General features: G+C 46.4%; 1 long non-coding RNA gene across 2 annotated transcripts in view; it reads left to right on the plus strand.

Moving 5' to 3' along the window:
* Nucleotides 1-707: 707 nt before the first annotated feature.
* The window catches only part of LOC137165311 (uncharacterized), a 48,363-nt gene continuing 33,434 nt past the window's right edge, over nt 708-15,636 (plus strand). For both annotated transcript variants that reach the window (XR_010923325.1, XR_010923326.1), the window contains exon 1: nt 708-726. This is a non-coding gene — a long non-coding RNA (uncharacterized lncRNA). The remainder of the gene's footprint in view (nt 727-15,636) is intronic.

The following is a 15,636-nucleotide window of genomic DNA, read 5'->3' on the forward strand; positions in this document are numbered from 1 at the left end:
GGAAACCTAGAGGTCTCAAAGTTGCGTCAAAATCGGGCCACTGTGCACAGTGAGCAATAAGGTCAAAGGCCATATGCAGCCCATCAAGTGAACATTTCTCTGACCTAGGAGAAGAGATTTTCTCCCACTACAAAGCCTGAATCGCTCTAGTTATACAGTCTTCCACCCCCGCAACGTTTGAGCGTCCCCCAACATGCTTTTGTCTTTTTTTCTCTCCCTCCCCAGTTCAATTCTGCCTGTCCCTGCTTTCGAACATTACGGAGTAGATAGAATAATCCCTGGGAAGGTTCTATGTACTGGGTTGGATTAGATCTTTGGCCTTTGCTCCACCTCCTTCGTCCTGCGCTTTCACTTTCCCCAGCCACAGCTCTCTCTTCCCTTCCCCCTCCTTTCCCCCTGTATGTTTTTGGAGGATGCTGCCTAAAGGAAAAGTGAAAGTGACCAGCCTTTGTTTTGACTGCAGAGCAAAACAGCGCAGTGGGGGTTCAGAGCCGATGGCCTGTGCCTCAGAAACGCAAGCACCAGGACACGGCCTCCGAATGAATAAGAGTGTGCTAGGAAATGGGAACGCATCTGGAAATAGCAGTGAACCTGTGGGTGCAGCCTGGATCAGACTAAGCACCTGCCCCTCTGGCAGCTCTGTCCCATCCTCCCACCCCCAGCTCCTGGTCAAAGTGGTTCCCGAAAGACTACGCTGAAGGAGGAAAAGAGGAGCTATCTGTGCAGGTAAAGTGTTTCTTTGACATGATTCCAACTGGGGGCAGAGCTGGGGAGCTCTCATGCACCTGAGACTCGGCTCAGAGGGTTTGTATCCTCCACTGACCCTACAGGGGAACTGAGCCAAGGGAGAAGGGGGTGCCAGGGAAAAGAAAGGGAAGGGAGGGGAGGTCAAGGAGGCAGAGGGAAAGGATGAGAGTCGGTGGGAAGGGATGCCGAGAGGGCAGAAGAAAGGAAGGGAGGTGGAAAGAGGCAGAGGGAAGGGAGAGGGAGATGGGAGGGGAGGCCAAAGGGGCAGAGGGAAAGGAGAGGGGGCAGAGGGAAAGAGCGGTGGGAAGAGAGGCTGAGGGGAGAAAGGAAATGGGAAGGAGGGCCCAAAGGGGCAGAGGGAAAGAGGAGGGGATGGGGGGAAGGGGCAGAGAGAATGGAGGAGCTGAGAGGGGCGGCTGAGGGAAGGGGGGGGTTGTTTCTAGCAAACTGTCCCTGTAGCTAATTTCCATTGTCCATTGGAACTGGGGCTGCTCGTTATTAGCCTGCTGACATCTTCAGTTTCTTTTCCCCTGCCTGGGGCTGATACAGATGAGGGTGAAGCGGATGTTTAGTTGCCAGGTTAAATTGTATTAGGAATCAGGATTCCCTCCCCAGGACAGGTTTTGTGAAGAGAAATTAATTAGTGTGTGACACAGTCAGGGCTTGTCTAAACAAACGTTTAGTTTGCAGCAAACGGGGATGTGAATTTACTGGGCACTAGCCTGCCCCAGACTAACTGTCCACATAGACACAGCTGACATGCATTAATTGTTCCTTCCTGTACTTTGATCTAGTCCTCTTTGGAATGGGACTAATCAAAGAACACCAAAGAACCACTAATACATCACAGCAGAGTTCATGTGGACAGTTAATCTGGGACAGGCTAGTGCAGGGTAGAATTAATCTAGCCTTCCATTTTGCTGCTGCTCAGTGATTTCTCAAGGAGCAGCATGAAACTGACATATCTCCATAGGATTTGCAATGAAATTGATCCATTACCTTAGCTGCACTCTACTATGGCTTGGCAGACTTATGAATAGCAGCAGAGGCACAGGAGCCAGCTGTCTGCAGACTCATGAAGACATCCATTTACATGCCGTTAACATTCCGTTTACATTTACATGCCGTTCACTGCAAATCTGCAGATATCCACTATATATCCCTGGATCGTATTTTTACGGGTAGTGGATTGGATGCGGCTCAGGGAAGCAGCTGTCTGCAGCTCATAGCTTTTAAGGCCGCTTCCCTGCCTTTGAGATGGGGATGGGGTCTGGCCACCAATCAGCTGTTCCGCAGGATTCCCCTGCCAGTTGCTGATCAGCTGTTGGGCAGCTGCCTGGAGGGACTGACCCCCGAACAGCTGATCAGTGGCGGAGGATGCAGCAGGGCTGGCTGATTGGGGGACCCCCAGAGCTGTGGTGCGTGCAGGTGTGGATGACTTAGACTGCGGATGGCCTTCGGAGGAAAGTCGATTGGGGCAGATGCGGATTAGATGTGGATCTGTGTTTGTGTATTCACGCAGGGCTCTACACATTAGGATGCCTTCATAACTGTAAGGGCCAATAATGTACATTTGTATAAAAAACCTCTTAAATTCTGCATACATTTGTGGCTTAGGGCCCCCCCCCTCCCCACCCTACAATAAGGCAATACTTCCCATTCCTCATTAATCTGTACATTTCTGAAGCCGTACTCATTGCATATTGGTAAAACCAGATACCACGGTCCTTGTACTGAGCAAAATGTATTGACTTTGAGGGCTTTAAGGACTGCATCAACAGAAATTAGAAATTATTATTCCATCTCCCTGGCCAGTTCACGATTGTTCCCTACAGTGCTTTTTCTCATGCTTTTTGTGACTTTCATTTAGCACTGAACCGTGCTGTGAGATGCATGCTGCTTTCATAGGACTCTCTTTTTAAATTCTCTGGCTATGCTTAGTTCCTTTGGCTGGGCAGATGTGAACAGGCTGCGTGAGCTCTCTTTGGGCAAAATAACAGATCTTCAGTAAGTTGGAGAAAGTTGTAAGGGAGAGGGCAACTCTCTTCCTTCAGCACAGACTTCTAGAAATATTTGTGATATGGTACAATCTCATGTTTTCCAAAAGGAAGAGAAAACTTCCGTTCATGAGACAGAGGTATGTCATGCTTACCAGGGTGGGTTGAGAATTACACACAGTTGGGGGAAACCCCAGCAGGGGCAGGAAAATTTCTCGCCAGCCCCCTTCATTTCCATACTTAATAGAACTGTAGAGAGCTGTGTTTGCTGGTGCTTCAAAGTCAGTGGTTTTCAACATGTGGTCTGCAGACTCTGGGCGTGTGCAGACTGTGTCTAAGATTTCAAAAGGGGCATCTCCATTTGAAATTTTTTAGGAGTCCACATATGAGAAACGGTTGAAAGCCACTGTTCTAGGTGACAAGCTCTTCAGTTGGGGATGGTGTTGATTTTTGTTAACTTGCCTCCGCAGTGCAAGGTGTTTCTCACCCAGCATTTGTAGACGTATGATGCTCTGTTTCTGTCATTAGACCACATCTGATATTGTATGGATTTTATTTGTAGTATTTAACATACACTTTTCTAATAATCTTGCAGTGTAATGATACTCCCTCTGCTTCTGCTGTTCCCGCTCCTCCTCTTCCACTGAACTGAATTGCTTCTTTAGGGAATCTTTTCAGTCTACCTCTTTTCTTTCCTTTCCCATTCCTCCCCCTGCAATGTGTGCACACACGCTCTCTCTCCCCGCCCCCCTTTATGTTGTTAAACCACCCCTTCCCCTCCACTTTATGTTAAACCACCTCTTCCCCTCCACTTTCAGGGTCTCCTTGTCTCAACCTTTCCCTCCTTCCTCTGCCCTGTGCCCTGGTTGCTCCTCCTCCTCCTTCCCTTAGGAGCCCCTCCCTCGCTCTATTTCCATTTGTTATGTACATGACAGTAGCACCAACGTTGAGCTTAGAGCTGTATAAACCCAGAGTAACTAAAGAAGACAGACGAAGGAAGAATGATTACCCCCACTTTACAGATGGGTACCTGAGACACAGAAAGATGATGTGACGTGCCCAGGGTTGCAGGAGCTGAGCCCCGTGCACGTGAATCCTAGTCTAGTGCCTCAACCGCAAGACGCTCCTTTGTGGACTCTGACCTGTCACTCACACCTTTACTCTCTGCAGAGCAAATGAGACACAGCCCAAGGAGCCATATGAGGGCTGTCCCACCCCTCTCTCCGGGCGTTGGTGCAAGCGTGTATCAGAGGAAGGGAGGCTAATGGCAGACAAGACAGGTCAGGGTGGGTGAGATTCTGCCCAGCGTGTTCATGCCAAAGGAGGAGTCACTGCCTCCGCAGGCCGCCTTCAGCAGCAGAAGGGAGAGCAGCTCCTGGAGGCAGCCATGCTGGGGGAGGCTGCTGTGTACCCGGCAGGCTCAGCACAGCAGCACCCTGATGCCGGGGCACTGATTCAGTACTAAGTTGGTGTCACCCACTGAGTCACTGCCGCTGTTTCCTGCAGCACCCCCCGTTTTTCTTGGCAGCCTCCCAGCCAGGTCTTGACCTGGCAAACTCCACTGAGCGGCAGAGCTCCAACCAGCTCTCTCTGCAACAGGAGTGTAGCTGTCCAAGGAGGGAGGGGGAAGAGGGAGCTGATTAAGTCATCTGTTCCCCACCAGCATCACTAGGGCTAAGGTGGTTAAGGCTGCAGGACAACACTGGACACCTGTTTGTCTCTGCACTGGTAGCTGGCTTTGGGATATGAAGCCATTGGCCAAACAGAAGCCTGAAGGCTTTCTCCAAGGGTTGGGGTGCAGCTTGGCCCAACATGTCTCTAATTCTGTACTGATCCGTGCAATGGACTGAGAAAAACAAGCTTCCTTGCTGCTTCTGACCCAAAGGGGACGTGTCTGATGCTCTAGGAGACTTGGATTTTTGAATGGTTTGGCCAGTCGTCTGTGTTTGTTGTGTTGCTGTTGATACAAGGGCTAGCGTGGGCCTGTGAGTGCCACCCGGAGGAAGGGATAGTTCAAGGCAGCACCATCCCAGAGGGAAGAGCAGGAGGCGGAATGTCTCCTGGAGCGCCACTGTGTATAGGGGGAACCTGCCTCCTTCAACACCCCCTTATAGCATGCAGCCTCTCCCACCCTCTGTGCTGTTCCTGTTCCTGTTCCAGGGGCCAGGCTCTGACTGGGCCTCCTCCCCACCCCTTCAGGACGTTATATGCACCATGAAGAGTGCACAAAGTGGCTTCAAGCACAAGAGCTGCAATTTTGCATAGTCCCGATGGGGGCTGCATGAGGGGGAAGGGTCTTTGTGCTCTCCCCCTCAGTAGACACCTGAGTACGGGACCAGGCTGACTCTATGGCTATTGAAATTGGCAAGTGCTTTCCTGATACATTTGGACTGTCTCAACAAGGATCCCAGCTGGGTGAGGCAGTGTCTCTGCTGGCTAGAGCAGGGGTTTGTGAGTCAGGGACCCTGGGTTATCACGTAACTTAATTTTTCATGCTGGGATAACTCCAAAAGTGGCCAGATGGATTTTCTTCAAATTGTCCAGGAATAAGAAATTTTCTCCTGGGCTAAGACTTACCATGAGGTGTGTCTGCTCAGGAGAGGATTTCTTAAGGAAAGATATAAGCAACTGAGAATAGGGGTTAAGAAAAGACACACCATCTTGTGTGGTATTGCTACTGCATGGTTACAATGAGCTGTAACATTTTCCAGTGATGACTGTCACTTCTGGAACTGTAGAGGGCAGTAGCTCCTGCAAGAATATCCTTATTCAAAGTAAACCAGGTCGTAGGAAAGAAACAAAGGACAGTCAAGAACTAACTGGCATGGAGGTGTGTGTGTGTGTTGTATGTACAGGGGGCTTGTAACAGTCTGAGCTCCAGCCTGTAATGTTGGGTCTCTGAATTTTCAGGCTTTTTATTGGCTTTGTGTTTATTCTCTGGTGTCCCTAATGTTGAAATTTAGTGGCAATCATTGAGTGTCCTTGTCTGTGCCCTTACTTTTTTTTTTATTAGTTTATCACTCAGTTCTCATTGTCTTGCTTTATCAGAGATGACTTGCAAGGGAATTTTTTGGAAAAAACTGGTCATGTTTGTTGTTGCTTGTTCATTCTCGAAGACTTCCCAAGTGTGCTAGGCACCCTCCTGACCTAAAATAGACACACCCCTTGCCTCAGGGAACCTACTATCTACAGGTAGACAACATGCAGTATCCCAGACTCTGTGCTCCACTGTAGACCCATTACACTGTTCTGGCAGCCTGAAGGGGCTGAGGGAATCAGGCCCTGGAGGGGAATACCCCTGTAGCCAGGGAAATCTCTGGCTGGAGTAGAGCTGCTAGAATGGCTCTACACTGCCTCCCAAGCCATCTCCTCCACAGGGCATGTTGTGGGGGAGGGGCAGGGGATGGGTGAGAAGGGGGAGGGGTGGAGAGTGTGGTTTTGAGCCAGTGTAGCAGCCACTGGGGGAGCTGTTACAAAGCCATTTCCATTGAGAGCGGGCACAGGCTGTGGTAAGTCGTGTTGGAAGTTGCATCAGCTCCAGGATGCCTCCAGAAGGGAAGGAACCAAGATGGCTAATGGCCATCATCATCCCCCACCCCTAGACACACACAGCCTCCACCCCCACGTGAAGTAGACCTCAGGTGGGGTGGGGATTCTGGACCAGGGTGCCTGCCAAACTGTCTGTCCAGATTCTCATCACTTGCCCCAGCGTCCGCATGGAATGAATCCATTGAGGTCAGTGGCACCATTTACTCCAGATTTGCACTCATGTAGCAGCTGTGATCAGAATCTGGCCCCGGATGGTGTTCTCCTCTGAATCTCATCTCCTCATTCTTACCTCTCCTCTCTAGTGGAGGTGCAGCCTATGTTCTGCAGCAGGCCCCAGACGTGCCCCACAGGGGATGTTTCCTTGGCCTTCACCTTGTACGAATAGCTGTTGCACACAACGGAAACCAGCGCTGCAGATTAATTTGGAGTTGAGGTTGAGCTTGCCCCTCCAGCTACTGTTTGAACCACCACCAAGTTTGTCCCCACATTAACGCCTTTATTGTGTTTCCTGTGTTGAACACTCCCTCCCTGCTGCTTTCACTGTAGCTCAGCACGAGAGAGCCAGATTCATTCCTGAGATAACGCCTGTGAAGCCACTGGGTTTACATCAGAGATGAATTTGGCCTCAGGACTGGAGCTCAACCCAAGTTCTCCAGCAAGGGGGCAAAGGAACCTAGCACCACGCCACCGGGCTAGCCCCCCGCATGTGTCATTTCACGGGCCAAAACCCACTTGAAATGTGCACCTTGTTTTCTGGAAAATACAACGAATGTTGCATGGTGTGTCACGCCCAGAGGAAAACAGCAAACTGCCTTAGGGCGTGTGCCACTCTTGAGTTCAACAACAGCACATTCCAGCGGTTGCTAGGTGGGACTGCATCTAATACACTGTGTTGGGCAATTCAGTGCCTTTTCGGTCTCTCTGAGAATTCAGGCGTTTGAGTCTCTCACCTCACAGAGTTGCAACTCGTTCTCAAGCAGGCACCCGACCCCACCCTTTCCTGTCTCATCACGCGCTTCTGCAGGGGAAAGCAAGCTTGTAGCAGTGACACTTATCACTTCACAGCAGCTACGGACGCTCGCCAAACGCAGGCTCCGTCCCACAGTTCTCTCCTGTGTGGTAGTTGTCACTGAGCAATGAGAGTCATCGAGAAAACATTCAAACGTTTGCTGCTCGCCTGCCAGGTTCTAGGCATGTGTTAGAGGGAGGAAATCCCTCGGAAAGGTCACTGTGTATATTCTGGTCCTGTGCTCCACTAACACACAGGGGGCTGGGAGCGCTGCACTCAAAGCAAGGGAGGTTGTCCTATGACTCACTGGAGGGCCCATAGGTGGTCTCCTCACCTGTGTTTTCTAGCGGCCCAGCCCTGTGCTCCGTCGAGCAGGTTTCCCTTGCTGACTTCATCATGCGCCTCGTGTGCCAGCTGTCAGGTACTCTTGGGAAGCCTTTGTACAAAGATGAGTGCAAATGCCGGGGCTGCTGTGGTGCACGATGGCGAAAGCTGCTCAGCGTTGCAGGAGAGTGACTCGATGAAGCCTGAGGGCTGCTGCCAGGGGAGAAAGCAATTCCCTGTAGGACTAGAGGTGAACTTGCAAAGGAAGTGAGGGAAATGGGATGTCACTGGGAAGGGGACATGTTCAATTGTGGGGATAAGTCCTGGCAGGGAAAAGGGGATTTGCTGGGGAGGGGGAAGGGAGGAGTCTTTGACTTTATGGATGCGAGAGAGGACAAAGGAGACTTTAAGTCTAACTGGGGTCCTCCCCCATACCTTATCTCAAGTCCTCTGTATCCTGACTGGCACCAAGTAGTGCAGGAAAGAAAGGGTAGGTGCTATATAGGATATGCAGCCTTTCATCTCTAGGTCAGTGGCTCAACTTAAGTGCAGGTCAGTGGTGGTCACGATCAAGTGGTTGTTCAGTGTGGTAATAAAATGAATCGGTTTTGTGTTCATATCACTACATCACGACTCTCCCTCTTGCTGGCATCCTAAACACTGAGGCTACACAGCGGTCAGATGACTAGCATGGAGAACAAACTACCCTGGAGGTGCTTCCAACAGAGTTTAGGACTCTCAGTGTGATTTGTTTAGTGGGATTACCCTCTTTGTCACAGCCAGAATCTTCCCTGCCGGGTTTGTATCTCAGCCCATACACAGGAAGCTCACCGTAGCAGCGGCGATATGTCTGCAGGTTTTGCATCTGGTGTTGTGTCTGGAGCTGCTTTGAGCTGGTGGGTCGTGGTCTGTGGGCAGCGTCCTTCTGATTATGAGCTTAGCGAGTTGTTTGAAGGTTTCCTTCAAAATGGTCACACGCTGAGAGTTCTTACATAGCCAGGGAGAAACTGGTGCTCATTTTACCTCTGGGAAAGCAAATGGGAATATTTTTGTGATATTTCCTGCCATAGAATAACCTGCTTTGCCTTGGTTTAGCATTAGATTTTAGATGATGTGTACTATTTAATCCCTAATGTGGGCCTCCTGGATCGTTTACTTTGTCTACGGCGCTAATGTTTGTGTCCATCTTCTTCAGCAATGAAATATGTAGCTGCAGTGGCTGACAGAGTGTTTTTGTGATGGTCGTGTTCTTGCCGTATTATTATTATGGGACAGATTCTGCCATCGTTACTCTTATGAAGAAATACCTTATCTGGTGAGCTGTCCAACTAACTTCAATGGCAGTAGTTTGCGGAGTATAAGGTTCCACTCAGCATTAGGGAGGAGGTGGCAGAATCCAGCCGTGTGTTGTTTATAAAGCAGGGTCAGATTTAACGACTTGCTTTCCAGTTAAATATCAGCTGGTTGCTCTTTGTCCTGCTGGTTGTGTCGCATTGTTACACTGTATGCCGTGCACACTAAATAATAGTTATATCTTTATGATAAGTAATGGCCCCAAAATATAAGTTTATTAATTTATTGCTCTGCCACCTGCCCTCAACCACGTAGCTGAAACCTACAGAGTATGTTATAAATAAATTAAAAAAAAACCTACCAGTCAAAGGCAACCAGGATTTTCTTTACCTACTCAAGCAGGTTTCCTGGGTATATAATAATGGCTGAATTGTAGTGGGGGTTCTCCGGTGCTCGTTGGGAGAGAGTACGCTGGTTAGATTGCACTTAGGAGGCTCGAAATCAGACAGTAAGACTGGCGGTCAGCCTCTGGCAACTCAGAGAGAACAAGAAAAAACAGACAGAAATCATATGGTCAGACTTTAAAGAGAGAATTAAATGGTTGTAGTTCCTCACCATGGAGAAAGTCTGCGTCTAAATCCATCATGGGGAGATGCTGGGGGGTGGGGGGGAAGGAGAGCGAGAGACAGATGCCTGAGGAACTACTGATGAAAACACAGGGGGGAACACAGTTTTCTCCCATTAGCCTTGGGCAAAAGAGAAAATCCTGCAAGAAGGCGAAGACAAGAGCCACCTTGTACAACCTTTATATTTATTGAGATGATGCATGACCCACAATTTCCACTTACATTGCTGTTCTCGTTTCCTTGGTTTAGAAGCCCAAAGAGGGAATCGAATGGGGTCTGCGTTCTCAAATGAAGTTGATGATGCCAAGCTACTCAAGAGAATTGACCTTAATGGGCATGTCCCAAATAACAGCCTCATATAAGATCGCAGCGGTTAGAGACAGAAAAACCACACTAGGCCAGAGAGTTCTTCCTCCGCAAAGAAAAGACTTGTCAGATGTTTAGAGTGATATTTACACCCACCTGAGCCAAAAGGGTCTTGTGGGGGAGGAGCATTTCTTAGTGAGTGAGCCCTGCTTGAGGAAGCTTTGCCCTAATTATACAACCGGGCTCTTCCTGTGTGAAAACTAATCAGAATGAGATGCGTGATTAACTCGAATAAAGCTCTCTCCGGAACACAATAGTGCTATAAACTCCAGGTTTATTATCTGCCCTGGGCCACCACCACACAGGGTAACCTGACCTGCAGTGCTGTAAAACCTGTCTTGCCCGCCTGTTACAGAAAAGACGAGAGTCTCTAATACGTTTCTCAGGAGGCAGAGTTATCTGACTAGCAAGCTGCCACCCTTGCCTGGCTTCCATCCAGCAGTTTTGTTTGCTTCATGGTTTTACACATCAAACAAGCTTTGCCTTTACATCATGTCATGACTGTTTAGAACATGAGAGTATTGGCACAAGGAACACCTTTCTTTTCTCTGTGTTGTTCTTACTGTTCAGTAATTTGGGTAATTGTATATTGTCCACCTAAAATTCCCTCCGTAGTGGCAATCGAATGTGATACTCTTCACTTCCTGTCCAAAGCCATTGTGTAGCATTGCTGTAAGCTGTTAAAAGCTGCCACATTTCTCCCCAGAGGTTGCTGTATTTCAGGGGTGGGTAAGGTGATTCTTGGGTGCATGTAAGTTAGAGATGCTCTGAATCTGGCAAATTCTCCCAGGACAGTGTCCCTAACCAGATATATGTGTGCACACCCTGGTTTTGATCCAAAAACAGGCATTTTGACACAATTCTGGGTTTTTGTGGAAACATTCAAAAGGTTTGTTTTTGTTCCAGTGTGGAAATGTCTGCCACATGGAATAGTCATCCTCTGGTCTGCCCTAGTTTATAGCCCTTCCAAAACTCTTGGTGATGGTGGTGGACTGGGGTGAGGCTTGTTTGTTTTGTTTGTTTGCTTTTTCATCCTTGCTAATATGACTCTGGAATGGAATGTTATCATTCACATAAATGTCCAATCCTGTCTGTCTGTCTGTCACCAAATTCTGCTGTTGGGTGTACATCGTTCCCATTGAGCTCAATGAGAGGCCACACACATCTGAGTACAAATCACCACAATTGCTAATGCAAATAATGCTTTTGCACTGTATGTACAAATGGATATTTAGCACCACTGGCATGAACCATGGCAGTAATTGAGTAGCTATGCAATTGCACGAACTCAAACATAAACAGACCTTAGGCTTCAGCCTTCTGAGAAGTGAACTCTAAGTATACTATGGGGGAAAGTGGGTATTGTCTAGCTCCATCTACTACATTACCAACTAGGATTAGGATGAACTTTCAGTTGTAGGATTAATGATTCCCAGGTGATGATAAGGAGCTCATAAGTAGGCTGTACAGTGGAAAGGTTACATTATTTACACTATTAACCCATCGTTTATGGAAGCGGGGTGTGTCTGTCAACTGAATTGCCCTCTTTTCTCTCCATCTTGCATGCTCTTTACAATAGGCAGTTGTGGCCTATGATGCCCTGTTGATTTGAACTTCCGACATGCTACTTTATGACTTAAGAGAAACGCACAAATAGGCCTGCCTGTCCTTGAATGCACTGGGCTTTAAGAGTGATTCTGTTGCTAGGTGTTTGTTAGTATCTTTTTTCAACTAATTCTTGAGGGTCTGACTTGGCCATTTTAATTTGCGTTTCCCAGTTCCTTCTGCGTCCCATGGCAGCACAACTCCTGAAAGTTCTCCCCAGCTGCTGCTACCTGCAAAGGATGTTTCACTGAGGAGGGAGAGACCTGCATTTCTTAATGCTGATGGAATCTGAATGAGCTTATGTGGGAACCCCTGTGGGGAAGGTGCAACAGGGAAGAAATGATGCAGAGGAAAAGGACCATCTCTTGTTCTTCCCAGAGCTCAGTCCCTAGGGAAGGGCTTGCACAGGGTTAGGGATCAAGGGTAGCAAGCTACAGCGATGGTTCTTCCTCACTCTGCTGCTCAACCCAAATACGCTACTTTCCCTGAAACTTTTATACGTGAGCAGCTAACAAAAGCCACTGACAAGGGCTCTCTCTAGGAGGTTAGCAATCAGAGCAGCAAACGTCAGATTTCTGAGCACCTCTTTTCTGAACAGTAAACAATGTTATACAATACAGTTCAAACTTCCTATGCAGCAGTTGCATAACCTTCCTCTAAACAAGCATAGTGGTTAATAAAAATAATATGTGCACAAGTCTGCAATACAAGCATGAATGTGGGAGGCACATCCTGCCCACTCTGCAAGATGGGCTCAGTTCCTTCTGCCCCGAAAGATCTCCCATCACCCCTTGAAAAGAACCTTTTCTTACACCTGACCTGCAGTATAGGAATCTATTCTTAGATGGCTGCCTTCTATCCATGTTAATAAAAACAGCTTGTGCTGTGTAAAAATGTAACCTGCACAGTCAGTGCCACTCATGTGGAATGTGGGGCCAGGAACTGATTTCACAGAATGCACTAAATAGCCATTAAAAGCTGATTTAGTGGGACACTCCCGAGTATTTACCTGGATAATAGGAATGGCTGGCAGTTGATTTATGCCTGATTTGCAAAGAAAGCACAAGCCACTTTTTACACTGCAAGTCTGTGAAATTACTCTTTGAATCCCTTTTTTAATGTCAGACTATATGAATGTTTTATACAGTGCAGCTTTCACTATTTGTAATTAAAAAATAAATAGTTATAAACCTTTGCATGATTCTTGTGGCTGTTTTGGTCTATTCTTACTTTCTGATATGTGTGCAATATGAGAAACCTAGCTTTATATAACCTTGTTCAATCAACGCTGCTAAAAGAAAAGTCAGGAATAACTTGTTAAACGCCAGGGTCTAAGTTAGCTGTTATCACTGAAGAAAGAGATCTTGGAGTCATTTTGGATAGTTTTCTGAAAACATCCACTCAATGTGCAGCAGCTGTCAAAAAAGCTAACACAATGTTGGGAAAAAGTTAGGAAAGGGAATAGATAATAAGGCAGAAAATATTGCATTGCCTCTATATAAATCCATGATATGCCCATATCTTGAATACTGCCTGCAGTTCTGGTCACCCCATCTCAAAAAAGATATATTGGAACTGGAAAAAGTACAGAAAAGGACAACAAAAATAATTAAGGATTGGGCGCAGCTTCCATATGAGGAGAGATTAATAAGACTGGGACTTTTTAGCTTGGAAAAGAGATGACTAAGGTGGGATACGGTAGAGGTCTATAAAATCATGACTGGTGTGGAGAAAGTAAATAAGGAAGTGTTATTTACTCCTTCTTATAACTCAAAAACTAGGGGTCACCAAATGAAATTAATAGGCAGCAGATTCAAAATGAACAAAAGGAAGTATTTCTTCACACAACACGCAGTCAACCTGTGGAACTCTTTGCCAGAGGATGTTGTGAAGGCCAAGATTATAACAGGGTTCAAAAAAGAACTAGATCAGTTCATGGAGGATAGGTCCATCAATGGCTACTAGCCAGGGTGGGCAGAGATGCAAAACCATGCTCTGAAGTGTCCCTGGCGGCCTCTCTTTGCCAGAAGCTGGGACTGGGCAATGGAATGGATTATTTGATGGTTACCTGTTCTGTTCATTCCTTCTGGAGGGCCTGCCATTGGCCACTATCAGAAGACAAAATACTGGGCTAGTTAGATCATTGGTTCGACCCAGTATGGCCGTTCTTATGTTTTATAACCATGGCTACAAGAACTTAGCTAAAACAATAACTTGACACCCTGATAGCAAACATGTGATTTCAAAGAACAAACTCAAATGAGGTCAGGCAGCAGGCAGTGACATAGCTGGCAGCAGTGATTTAAGGGCTTATAGAAGAAAAGTGTCTGCTGTTCCTTTAAATGTGTAGTTAAACATTAAAGGATATAGTATTGTGTTATCTTTGGAGTCAGGTAGGCAGGGTCATCTAGCCATAGATCTGCAGATGTCATTTGCTCCATAAATCTTGTGCTATCAGGCTGGTAAACATAGTTTATGTTTCCAGGAAATCAGGGTAAAGCAGAAAATTGGAAGGCAAAATTAACTACAGACAAGCTAAGGAGTTTGCCTTGGGAAAACAAGGCAAATAATTCCTGAGCTAGTGAAGCTAAGCATAAGAAGCCCCATCCCAAACCCATAAGGGTACTACAATTATCTGAAGTGATTCCAGTCTGCTCTCATGGGCTTGGCTCATCATCCATGAAGAGAGACACATTGGTGTCAGGCTATAACCCTGATTGATTTGACCGCTATTATACATCAAACTAGTTTCCTGGCCTGCATCAGCAGAATTTCCTGAGCACTTTCTAATAGCTGAAACACAGATGTTCCCAAACCAGGTATATCCAGCCTCCCCAACAGCACCTGGCTGTGTTCTAGCTTGCTTTTTGCATGATGCAAATGTGGCAAGCATTTAGGAAGAGTTTCCATAGGTTCTCAGTGACTACTGAGGGTTGGGCTCTAACACAGTAAAATTTCAGAGTCGTGTGGAAATTTAACTATGTGATTTCCATTGGCTGTCGAAGGATTAATGCAGCCAAAACCTATATATGCAGCTTATGGCTGACTAATCTTCATGTCATTGTTCCAACTGCTTTTTCATCCAGCACAGAGGCCAACTGCTCTGCTGACATAAATGGGTGCAATCCAAATTTGGCCCCAGGATTTTAGCTTTGTCCTGTTTCCAAGCAAGTGCAGCTTATTTATTTATTCTTTTTTGACTTAATAAGAAGACAGTCTGGTCTTCTGGTTAATTTTTGTCTTAATTAGAAGTTTTATTGTTGAAAAATAGCGTATTAAACAAAAACTAAGGTTTTTCATGTTTTGAAAATTTTCTAACAACATTTTTTATCAACATTTTTCATTTATCATTTTTCAGTATTTGGTTTTGCCTCCTTTGTTTTTCCTTTTGCATCTTTCTTTTTTGGTTTCCCAATCATTTTTGAAACTAGAAATTCTGAGGAGAAATTTCCATTTTTAACAATGGTTTTAAAAAAAAAAAAGTCACAACCGTTTTTGAAAATATAAAAAACAAGGCAGAACAAAGACAACTTTAAAATTTTGAAATTGTGAAATTATTTTTTTATTTTTCAACCAGCCCAGCCTTCCAAAAGCCTTGTAAAGGTTTGTACATCTCCATTATTTTTCTTTCCCATCCCTTTGGAAAAACTGTAGATTCTGATATAATTCCCGCACAGTTCTCTTGAGTCATTGCGCCAAGCAAGTCTAGGCCACACAGTGGTAAAAGCACCTGCACCCAGTCTATACTAGTCAATGGAGCTGCACCAGTGCTAAACCAATGGTGGGAGAGAATTCACCAAGATTCTCAGTGTCTACACTGTGTCTAGTTGGTGTGGGCTGGCAATGGTTTAAATCTCTCAATGTTAGTAGATTTTGGTCAGACTGGATTTGAGTTCCATCTTGGATGAATACCCCTAATGATCCCAAATTTTGTACAGTTCCATTCACTGATCTGCTTTTCTGAACTGAAAGGGACTGGTGAAAAAGAGTCACAAATATAGAACAAGCGTATAGCCCTATGGTACACGGTCATTTAGCTATGTTAGTCCCCCACATCTAGGTTGGAAAGAACAGAATATAACTCAGGATTTATTCAGCTTCTTACCAGTGGTGTGGCTAT

The sequence above is a fragment of the Emydura macquarii genome, unplaced genomic scaffold (genome assembly GCF_026122565.2).
Source record: "Emydura macquarii macquarii isolate MOO-44397 ecotype Brisbane River unplaced genomic scaffold, CSIRO-AGI_Emac_v2 contig_2768, whole genome shotgun sequence".
Classification (NCBI taxonomy): Eukaryota; Metazoa; Chordata; order Testudines; family Chelidae; genus Emydura; species Emydura macquarii.